Source organism: Anolis carolinensis, unplaced genomic scaffold (assembly GCF_035594765.1).
Source record: "Anolis carolinensis isolate JA03-04 unplaced genomic scaffold, rAnoCar3.1.pri scaffold_9, whole genome shotgun sequence".
In the NCBI taxonomy this organism is placed as follows: domain Eukaryota; kingdom Metazoa; phylum Chordata; class Lepidosauria; order Squamata; family Dactyloidae; genus Anolis; species Anolis carolinensis.
The window spans coordinates 12,487,000-12,497,379 of record NW_026943820.1 but is presented as its reverse complement, the minus strand read 5'-3'; positions in this window follow the sequence as shown (position 1 = coordinate 12,497,379).

Below are 10,380 nucleotides of genomic sequence, written 5' to 3'. Positions count from 1 at the left end.
TTGCTTCACTGTCCAGTAGTGGCTGTACTTCCTCATTCCTTTCCTCGTGTTTTGCTGGCAGTTTTATGATGTTGTAAATTAGTTAAATTAGCCTCCCGCATAAAGCGTACCTAAATGTCCCTAATTGACAGATGCAACTGTCTTTCAGGGCTGCATAGGTCAACAGCAAGCCGGGCTATTTAATGATCGGGGGCTTAACCCGACCCAGGCTTCGAACTCATGACCTCTCGGTCAGTAGTGATTTATTGCAGCTGGTTACTAGCCAGCTGCGCCACAGCCCGGCCCATATAAGCCCTTGGCTTATACTGGAGTCAAATTTCAGCAATAAAAATAGATACCAATGAAATTACATTCATTGAGGCATCAGTAGGTTAAATGTTTTTGAATATTTACATACAGTTCAAATTTAAGATAAGACTGTCCAACTCTGATCAAATCATTATTCTCATCTTCTTCAATGTAAATGCCCTTATGTATCCTTTTAATAATAATAGAGTAAAATAATACATGTAATAATAATAATAAATACAGGAAAATAATACAAGTAATAATAAATAGAGTAAAATAATAAATGCAATAATAATAATAATAATAATAATAAGATCAGAGTGAAATAATAAATGTAATAATAATAATAGAGTAAAATAAATGTAATAGTAGCAACAATAATAAAGAAAAATAATAAATGTAATAATACCAATAATAATAGAGAAAAATAATAAATGTACCATATATTCTCGAGTATAAGCTGACCAAAATATAAGCCAACCAGGACCCTCACCCGAGTATAAGCCAAGGGGGGCTTTTTCAGTCTTAAAAAGGGCCAAAAAACTAGGCTTATACTCGAGTATATACAGTAATTTTGTTACTGTGATGAATCGTAATGTAAATATCCGACATGCAGGATGTATTTTCATTCACTGGACTAAATTTGGCACACACACCCAATACACCCAAATTTGAATATGGGTGGGGTTGATTTTGTCATTTGTTAGTTGTAGTTGCAGGGATTTATAGTTCACCTACAATCAAGGAGCATTCTGAACTCCACCAATGATCGAACTGAACCAAACTTGGCATGGAAGGGTTTAGTGGGCATTGACCTTGAGTTTTGGAGTTGTAATTCACCTACATCCAGACAGCACTGTGGAGTCAAACAATGATGGATTTGGACCAAACTTGGCACAAATGCTCAATATGCCCAAATGTGAACACTGGTGGAGTTTGGGAAAAATAGATCTTTACATTTGGGAGTTGTAGTTGCTGGGATATATAGTTCACCTACAATCAAAGAGCCCCTTGATCCCCACCAATGATAGAATTGGGCCAAACTTCCCACACAGAAACCCCATGACTAACAGAAAATACTGGAGGGATTTGGAAGGAATTGACAGTAATTTGGGGGAGAGCACACCAGCTCTTCCAGCTGAGAGGCCAGCTAATCACAGGAGGAAGAGGACTTTTGGTGGGAGGATTTGCTACCTGTTACCAAAAAGCAAGAGAAGGATAGGTGGCGTTCCTAAAACCATCAGAAATAGTGTTTTCTGGTGGTCTTTGGTGATCCCTCTGAAACCAACCTTGAGACCCCCCCCCCCCAGGGGTCCCGACCCCCAGGTTGAGAAACACTGATGTACACAATCACTCAGAACCCAGGACATAAACATTTCTCAGCTGAAAAGGGGTTGTAACTAGACAAAGTTTAAGCAGCCCTGATGTGTACACTAGACTGAGCCATAGACCAGTCCCAACACACTGGAGAGCCTCTGAAGCCTTCCCGTTCCATGCCTTGCGATCAAGCAGATGGCATCACAGAAGCATTCGGTTACATCCCCATAGCCAGGTAGGAGATATCTTCACTTTTGCCTGCTTTCCATACAAAGCCACAGGATAAGCTGGTGGCACAGTGTGTTAAAACGCTGAGCTGCTGAACTTGCGGACCAAAAGGTGCCAGGTTCAAATCCCAGGTTCAAACCTTTACCTTTACTATAGAAGCACAACATACGGTATCTCATGAAAGCATTTTTTTTAAAAAAAACCATGATTTGTAAGATATCAACATACTTTGTAAGATATCAACATACTTTCCCAAACTGTTCGTCATTTATGAGTAGCAATATGTAAATATGTGTAAGAATTTTATTTCTCTCTCTCTTGGGCTGCTCCCTTGATGTATTCGTGACATCATAGACCACTTCTTATGAAGATCAGGAGACCTTTATGACCTCATAGAATTTCTCCAGGCCTGGTGTTCTCATATTGAAGCTTCTTTAACAGAAGTACTTCCGGTTGCCTACCAGACAGTCAGGATGTTTCTTGGAGGCTTCTGTTATGTGCTCAACTTGGGGACTGCCGTATTACTGCCAAATGTTCTCAAAAAACCGGCCTGGGCAACAACTGGCCTAGATTTCTCACCTCAAGAAAGAGAACAACTTTGGAAAAGAGAGCAATCATATGTGTGTCTTCTTTTTGGCGTAGACATTTCACGAAGGACCATAGAGACATAGATTATTGGTAGCGTGCTGCTACTGCTGACAGCTATTATAATTTCTATTATCTACATTTCATGGAAATGCATAACGTTAAGGCAAGATTTATATGGGGGCTCTTGGTGGCACAGTGTGTTAAAGAGCTGAGCTGTTGAACTTGTGGACCAAAAGGTCCCAGGTTCAAATCCCGGGAGCGGAATGAGCGCCCGCTGTTAGCCCCAGACCCTGCCAACCTAGCAGTTCGAAAACATGCCAATGTGAGTAGATCAATAGGTACTGCTCCGGCGGGAAGGTAATGGCACTCCATGCAGTCATGCCGGCCACATGACCTGGAGAAACTCTGCTAAACTCTCCAAAAGAGATACACATAGGACCTTATCCCACTCCCAGTTTTAAAACAAGCAATTGAGGCGATGAAGAGTGACGGGGCCCATCCCACGACACAGGTGGTTTTTTTGTCTGTGCCTGTCACAATTTGGTAGTCCAACGTCATAAACAGTTAAAAAAAAAAGGTGGGGGGGGGAGAAGATGGTCTGAGGTTATCTTCTGGACTCAGGAACCAGGATATCCCATTACAAAAGTACGAAAGCACATAAGAGCTGTCAGAATCACCCCCACTGAATTGAATCTATAACGTTGGCAAATAGGCCATCCTGTGGGTGGTCTCCTAACCAACAGTGAGTCCCCGGTAGAATCACAGAATCATAGAATCAAAGAATCATAGAATCATAGAGTTGGAAGAGACCTCACAGGCCATCCAGTCCAACCCCCTGCTAAGAAGCAGGAAAATCACATTCAAAGCACCCCTGACAGATGACCATCCAGCCTCTGCTTAAAAGCTTCCAAAGAACAGCCGAACAGCCCTCACAGTGAGGAAATTCTTCCTGATGTTCAGGTGGAATCTCATTTCCTGAAGTTTGAAGCCATTGTTCCTCATCCTAGTCTCCAGGGCAGCAGAAAACAAGCTTGCTCCCTCCTCCCTATGACTTCCCCTCACATCTTGATCCATGGCCCTCATCATGTCTCCTCTCAGCCTTCTCTTCTGCAGGCTAAACATGCCCAGCTCTTTAAGTCGCTCCTCATAGGGCTTGTTCTCCAGACCTTTTATCATTTTAGTCACCCTCCTCTGGACACTTTCCAGCCTGTCAACATCTCCCTTCAACTGCGGTGCCCAGAATTGGACGCAGTATTCCAGGTGTGACCTGACCAAGGCAGAATAGAGGGGGAACACGACTTCCCTGGATCTAGACACTATATTCCTATTGATGCAGGCCAAAATCCCATTGGCTTTTTTGCTGCTGCATCACATTCTAGGCTCATGTTTAACTTGTTGTCCACGAGGACTCCAATAACTTTTTCACACATATTGCTGTTGAGCCAGGCATCCCCCATTCTGTATCTTTGTATTTCGTTTTTTCTGCCTAAGTGAAGTATCTTACATTTGTCAGAGGCTGGATGGCCATCTGTCGGGTGTGCTTTGAATGCGATTTCCTGCTTCTTGGCAGGGGGTTGGACTACATGGCCCATGAGGTCTCTTCCAACTCTGCTATTCTATGATTATGAGTCCCAGCTACTTGATCCTTTTCGTTAATTTAATCAGCCAATTCAGACAACATGTGATAATTTATTTACCATCTTTATATCCTGCCTTTCTCTATCCTGAGGAGGACTCAAGGTGGCTTACAAACTGCACTTATACAGTGCCTTGGGCAATACAGATCAGTAATTAATAATGGAATATTGTGATTTGCAACACTACAAGATTCAACACAATGATTGCATGTTGGTAACTCCCACTCTACTACATGGGATAAGGTCCACAGAGAAACTTATGTACTTTTATGTCCCCAGTGAGTGCCAGCCAATGAATGACACAGAAGAAACTAGCTCCCATTATGCCCATTGCTTCAGACAATTATAAGTCTTGATGTTACACAATGATGTGAGTGTGTCTCTGTGGCCTTAAGGGAGACGCTGTTCCATATTCATCAAGTCAGCAGGGACCACGGAGAAAATGCTCTCCCTCGACGGGTGCTGATTGTAAGAAGGCTGTTATGCTCTTTGCAACATTAAATTAATTGTGCCTACAAATGGGAGAAGCGATGTTATGTAAGGAGAATAGCAGGGGGGATGGTTACAAAACTCCTTGCTTTTTTCTTTCTTTCACTCACTCACTCGCTCTCTCTTTCTTTCGACATCATGTGAAAGGCTTATAAAGATGGAGAGGCTTTTAGGCAAGGTCTCGAGTGAGAGTCTCTCACTTGGAGATGTTCAGGCTCAATGCCGGCAAAGTAGTCCCAACCGTCCCTTGCAATAAAAGAGCCAGCGGTAAAGAAAGAGGCATTTGCAGCAGTTACAGATAGTGGCTGCTGTGCCCCATGGTGATGTGCCATTAATACACGGACTATAACTTCCACCATCCTTGGCCATTGTCTTTGTTATCTGCTGCTTAAAGGAATATTAAAGAAAGGAATGAGGTTCAAAACTGGCCTTCCAGTGCTTGCTGCATTTTGTTTTATTCTCTCTCTCTCCATAAACAGTTTAATGTTGCTTCCCTTCTCCACTTGTTACATTTCAGTGTTATTAGATGCTCAAGTGTCTGAAGGGAACGATGCTATGAATTATTTGTCTTTCGTTCAGTTTCCATTCCTACCTTTTTTCCAGAAAACAAAACAGGGACATAAAAGGATATGGATTTGAAATGGCAAAGAAACATGTGTAGTTCACAGAGGTTTTCACGATGTGGTTTGACGCTCGACCTCACTTCACACTTGGTTTCCAGACAATAGCGGTTTCTGGAGATGCATCTTGACATACTTGGGAATTGTCGCAAGTTTATAGGCTTTAGCCAGAAACTCTCTTATGGGGTGCATCTATATTGTAAAATTCATGTAGTTTGATACCACTTTAACTGCTATGGCTCCATTCTATGGAACCTTGGGGTTTGTAGATTTTTTTGTGGTTCCAAAGCTGTATGTCACAGAAGGATAAATATCTCACAAAAGGACAAACAGCAAGGAACCATGGCCATAAAGGCCCGGAATCTAAGATCATCTGGGGAGGCTCTGCTCTCGATCCTGCCTCTTTCGCAGGCACGATTGGCGGGAATGGGAGACAGGGCCTTCTCAGTGGTGGCTCCTCCCCAGGCTGTGGAACTCCCTCCCCAGTGACATCAGATCCGTGCCCTCCCTCATGGTCTTTTAGGAAGTAAGTAAGTAAGTAAGTAAGTAAGTAAAAGTTTATTTGTATACCGCCCTCTCTCTCGAAAGGGACTCAGGGCGGTTTCCAATATAAAATCAGCATAAAACATTGTACAATAAAACACTGAAAACACTATAAAATGCTATAAGAGTTAAAAACAAAAACAAAACATAACAATTGACTAAAACGATCACATAAACAGAAGGAATATAATCATTCAAATAACATATGACTTTCTTTAGGAAGAAACTAAAAACCTGGTTGTGGGACCAAGCCTTTACTCAACAGCAATAAGAGACATTGAACCATAAGTGCAATGAAGAATTGACATTGGACTGGCCTGGATCAACGCTTTCGGATTGTGTGATTTTAACTGCTTGACTTGAGATGTTTTGTTTTATTTATTTATTTATTTATTTATTTCCAGCATTTATATCCCACCCTTCTCACCCGAAGGGACTCAGAGCGGTTTACAACAATGGCAACAATTCGATGCCTGCACAAAATCGATATCAAACAATACATAAAATCAATTAAAACTATTACGTACAATATAAAATTACAAATTAAAAAAAATGATCAGACCTGTCCGTCCAAAAAATCCTCATGCTATATCCATAAGTCAGTCCATATCGTCTTTGTCATGTATTCCTTAAAAGCCTGGGTACATAGCCATGTTTTTAGGGCTCTTCTGAAGCCCTAAAGGGTTGGGACTTGTCAAATATGTCTGGGGAGGGTGTTCCACAGCCGGGGAGCCACCACCGAGAAGGCCCCGTCCCTCGTTCCCACCAGAATGGTGGGACCGGGAGCAGGGCCTCTCCAGATGATCTTAGGGATCTTGCTGGCTCATATGTTCGGACAAGTAGATTGGGCCATAACTGTTTAATCTGTTTTTACTTGGATTTTTAAAATGCTATGGGTTTGACCTGGGGCCCCTGGTGGCACAGTGTGTTAAAGCACTGAGCTGCTGAACTTGCGGACCAAAAGGTCCCAGGTTCAAATCCCAGGAGCAGAATGAGCACCTGCTGTTAGCCCCAGCTCCTGCCAACCTAGCAGTTCAAAAACATGCAAATGTGAGTAGATCAATAGGTACCGCTCCAGCGGGAAGGTAATGGCACTCCATGCAGTCATGATGGCCACATGACCTTGGGGATGTCTATGGACAACGCTGGCTCTTCAGCTTAGAAATGGAGATGAGCACCAACCCCCAGAGTCAGTCAAAACTGGATTTAACGTCAGGGGAAACCTTTACCCTTATGGGTTTGACCATTTTTAACACTATGTTCTTTGTTGTATATTATGCTGTAAACCATTTTGGGTCCCCTAGCGGAAGTCGGCGGTATATAAATGATGTAAATAAATAAAATAAATAATATCAAACTGCTATAATTTTGCAGTGTAGATATAGGAATCAATTGTTGTAGGCTTGTGCACAGATTGGTTGTGGAAGTTTGCTTTTGGCTTGTTCAGTTGGTTCAGAAGCCCATAACAGCATGGGCTCTGCAGCCATTTTTTTTTTACCACCTCAACAGAACAGGGACTGTTGAAAACCGGCTGTTTTCATTTGCAGGTGGAGTGCAGGGAAGGAGGCAGCTGCTAGAAGGGAAAGTGTGAGTGGAAAAAAAGCAGCACCTCAGAGCCTCCAAATCAAGAGAGAAGAGAGGGCTTTTTAAAAGAAGCACAGGGTAATGAACTCTAGGTCGATCCCTCTTCCTTCCCTGGGAAACAGGGAAGACTCTTTAAAATGCTGTAGAAAACTACCTGCTGCAGGGAGAGAGTGCGAGCGCCTGCAGTTCCTCTCTCCTCTAGAGTAGATACAGTTTTAATGAAGCATTAAACCCAGTCTTCTCTACAGACAGAAGGGAAAGGATCGCAGAAAGAGTTGTATATTAACTCTGATGCTTTTAAAAAATAATAGAACCAATTAGGAAATGACATTGATAACCTAGGAGAAAAAATTGTGCTACATAGTGTTATGTGTTTTAGCTATGTTGTAACCCACCTCGAGCCACGAGGAGAGGTGGGTAAGAAGTGAAATTATTATTTGATACACAACAAAATTAGTACACAGCTAACAAGATCACTATGCTGGCTGTTGTATTGGATCACACATTGGACACTTCCAAGTACCCTGTTTCCCCGAAAATAAGACAGTGTGTTATATTAATTTTTGCTCCCAAAGATGCACTAGGTCTTATTTTCAGGGGATGTCTTATTTTTCCACAAAGACGAATTCATATTTATGGTTGAATTTTTAAAAATGAAAATTTGTTATCTACTGTACAGTAGTTGTCATCACAAAACAGCATAACCAAACTAAATCCTTTCAAGAATTTCTATCTTATATTTTATTGCTATACTGTTTTAAAATTACTGTTTAAAATTTCTGTTCGTATGTAAATTTATGTTGTTGTTAGGCTTATCCCTGTGTAAGCTGCCCTGAGTCCCTTCTGGGAGATGGAGATGGGATACAAGAATAAAGTTATTATATTATTATTATTATTTCTTGTTACTACCTTTATTTCCATGTACAACAATCTATGGTATGTACATTTACCGATCCTGCATGCTTCCAAACAAAAACTTTACTAGGTCTTACTTTTGGGGGAGGCCTTATATTTAGCAATTCAGCAAAACCTCTACTAGGTCTTATTTTCTTGGGATGTCTTATTTTCAGGGAAACAGGGTATATCTAGGGCTATGTGATATATCGGCGAATAATGCATGCATATGTGAATAGGGTAGTCTTTTAATACATTATAATAAATAATAATTATTTAATAATTTGTTATTATTATTATTGACACAAAGACATAGTATGACATAGAAAACGAGATAGATATGCTGGATTTCATATCACAAAATCACAAGTCGAACACTTCCCAAGTGTTTAGGACTGTGTGATGTATTTTTGGATGATATTATTATTATTATTATTATTATTATTATTATTATTATTATTATTAGCATTAGCATTATTATTAGCATTAGCATTATTATTATGCTCTATATATACTGTTCATGTCATGGAAGAATTTCTGTGAAACATTGGATATCTTTCATAAGTCAAAGACAGGGTTCCGATGGAGTTGTTAAGAATGAGATGCTCTTGAGCAGCATCTGCTGAACTGTCAGGGGAGCAACCAAGATGTTTCTGAAGGGCCCTCAGCAGATACTTGCTCCTCTCTTTCTGTGTTTCATTAACTCAATTGGAACATTTCTGTTGAAGAGTTTCCTGGTTTTGAGACACTTTACACCCAGGCTTTTGCGATGCAAGCCAGATGGAGGCAGAGCCATTACAATTACAGACAAGATTGACTATGAGGGTGAAGCTTTCTCCCCACATCTGAGCAATCCACTTGCATTTGGTGTGTTACGTGAAACAAGCAACCATTAACATAATTTGTAAATAATTTACACTGTCATCTTGCCAAATTCCCTTCTTGGTTCCTTTCTGGATTTTTGAATTACCTAATTAGTTTTCAAAGGAAAAGAAAGGAGGTGGCGACATTCCTAAAATCATCAGTAGAAGGACATGTGTGTTTAAAATAGTCTAGTAGAAACAAATTGGGCTCATAACCCACTTCTCTTCTTTGCAATTGGAAATATGTTTACAGCTTCAAGAGATTAATCCTTTTTTTGGATTAATATGAAAGTCCTCAGTCCTCCATTTCAGCATTAAGTATAACTTTGATCATGGACCTAAGTGAAACACTAGACTTCCCACTCCGTCCTAGAAGCTGGCTAGGATAATAATAATAATAATAAAATTTTATTTATACCCCGCCACCATCTCCCCAACGGGGACTCGGGGCGGCTTACATGGGGCCATACCCAGAACAATACAATATAACAGAATATAAAAAGAACAACACATCACAACACAGTGAACAATACAATAAATAATAATATCCATTACAATGCAAAATCAAGAAAACAATAAAAACAAGGGCGGGCCACATGAACATTAAGTTAAAACTCGGGGTGAGAAAGACATAAGAATAAAATCACAGAGAACAGGGTCAAAGAAAGTGGTGCAGTCTAGAGGATAGATATTGGAAGAGAGCAACAGAGAAGATGTATGTAGTAATTACTCTCCAAAAGCACAACGGAAGAGCCATGTTTTCAGGTCTTTCTTAAAGGCTACTAATGTGGGGGCTTGCCTAATCTCAATGGGCAGTGAGTTCCACAATCGGGGGGCCACAGCAGAGAAGGCCCTCTCCCTTGTTCCCATAAGGCGGGCCTGAGATATCGGCAGTGGCGACAGGAGAGCCTCCCCTGATGATCGAAGGGATCGGGCAGGTTTATGATGGGAGATATGGTCACGAAGGTAGGTGGGTCCCAAACTGTTTAGGGCTTTATAGGTGATGGTCTGCACCTTGAATTGGGACCGGAAAATAAACGGCAGCCAGTGGAGCTCCCTGAACAAGGGAGTAGATCTTTCCCTGTAGCTCGCCCCCGTTATTCATCTGGCAGCCGATTGCTGGACCAATTGTAGTTTCCGGGCCGTCTTCAAGGGAAGCCCCACGAGGAGCGCATTACAGTAGTCCAGTCTAGAGGTAACTAAGGCATGGACCACCATGGTCAAGTCAGACTTCACGAGGTATGGGCGCAGTTGGCGCACATGTTTGAGTTGTGCGAAAGCCCTACCGGCCACCGCCGACACCTGCGCCTCAAGTGTCAACGCTGAGTC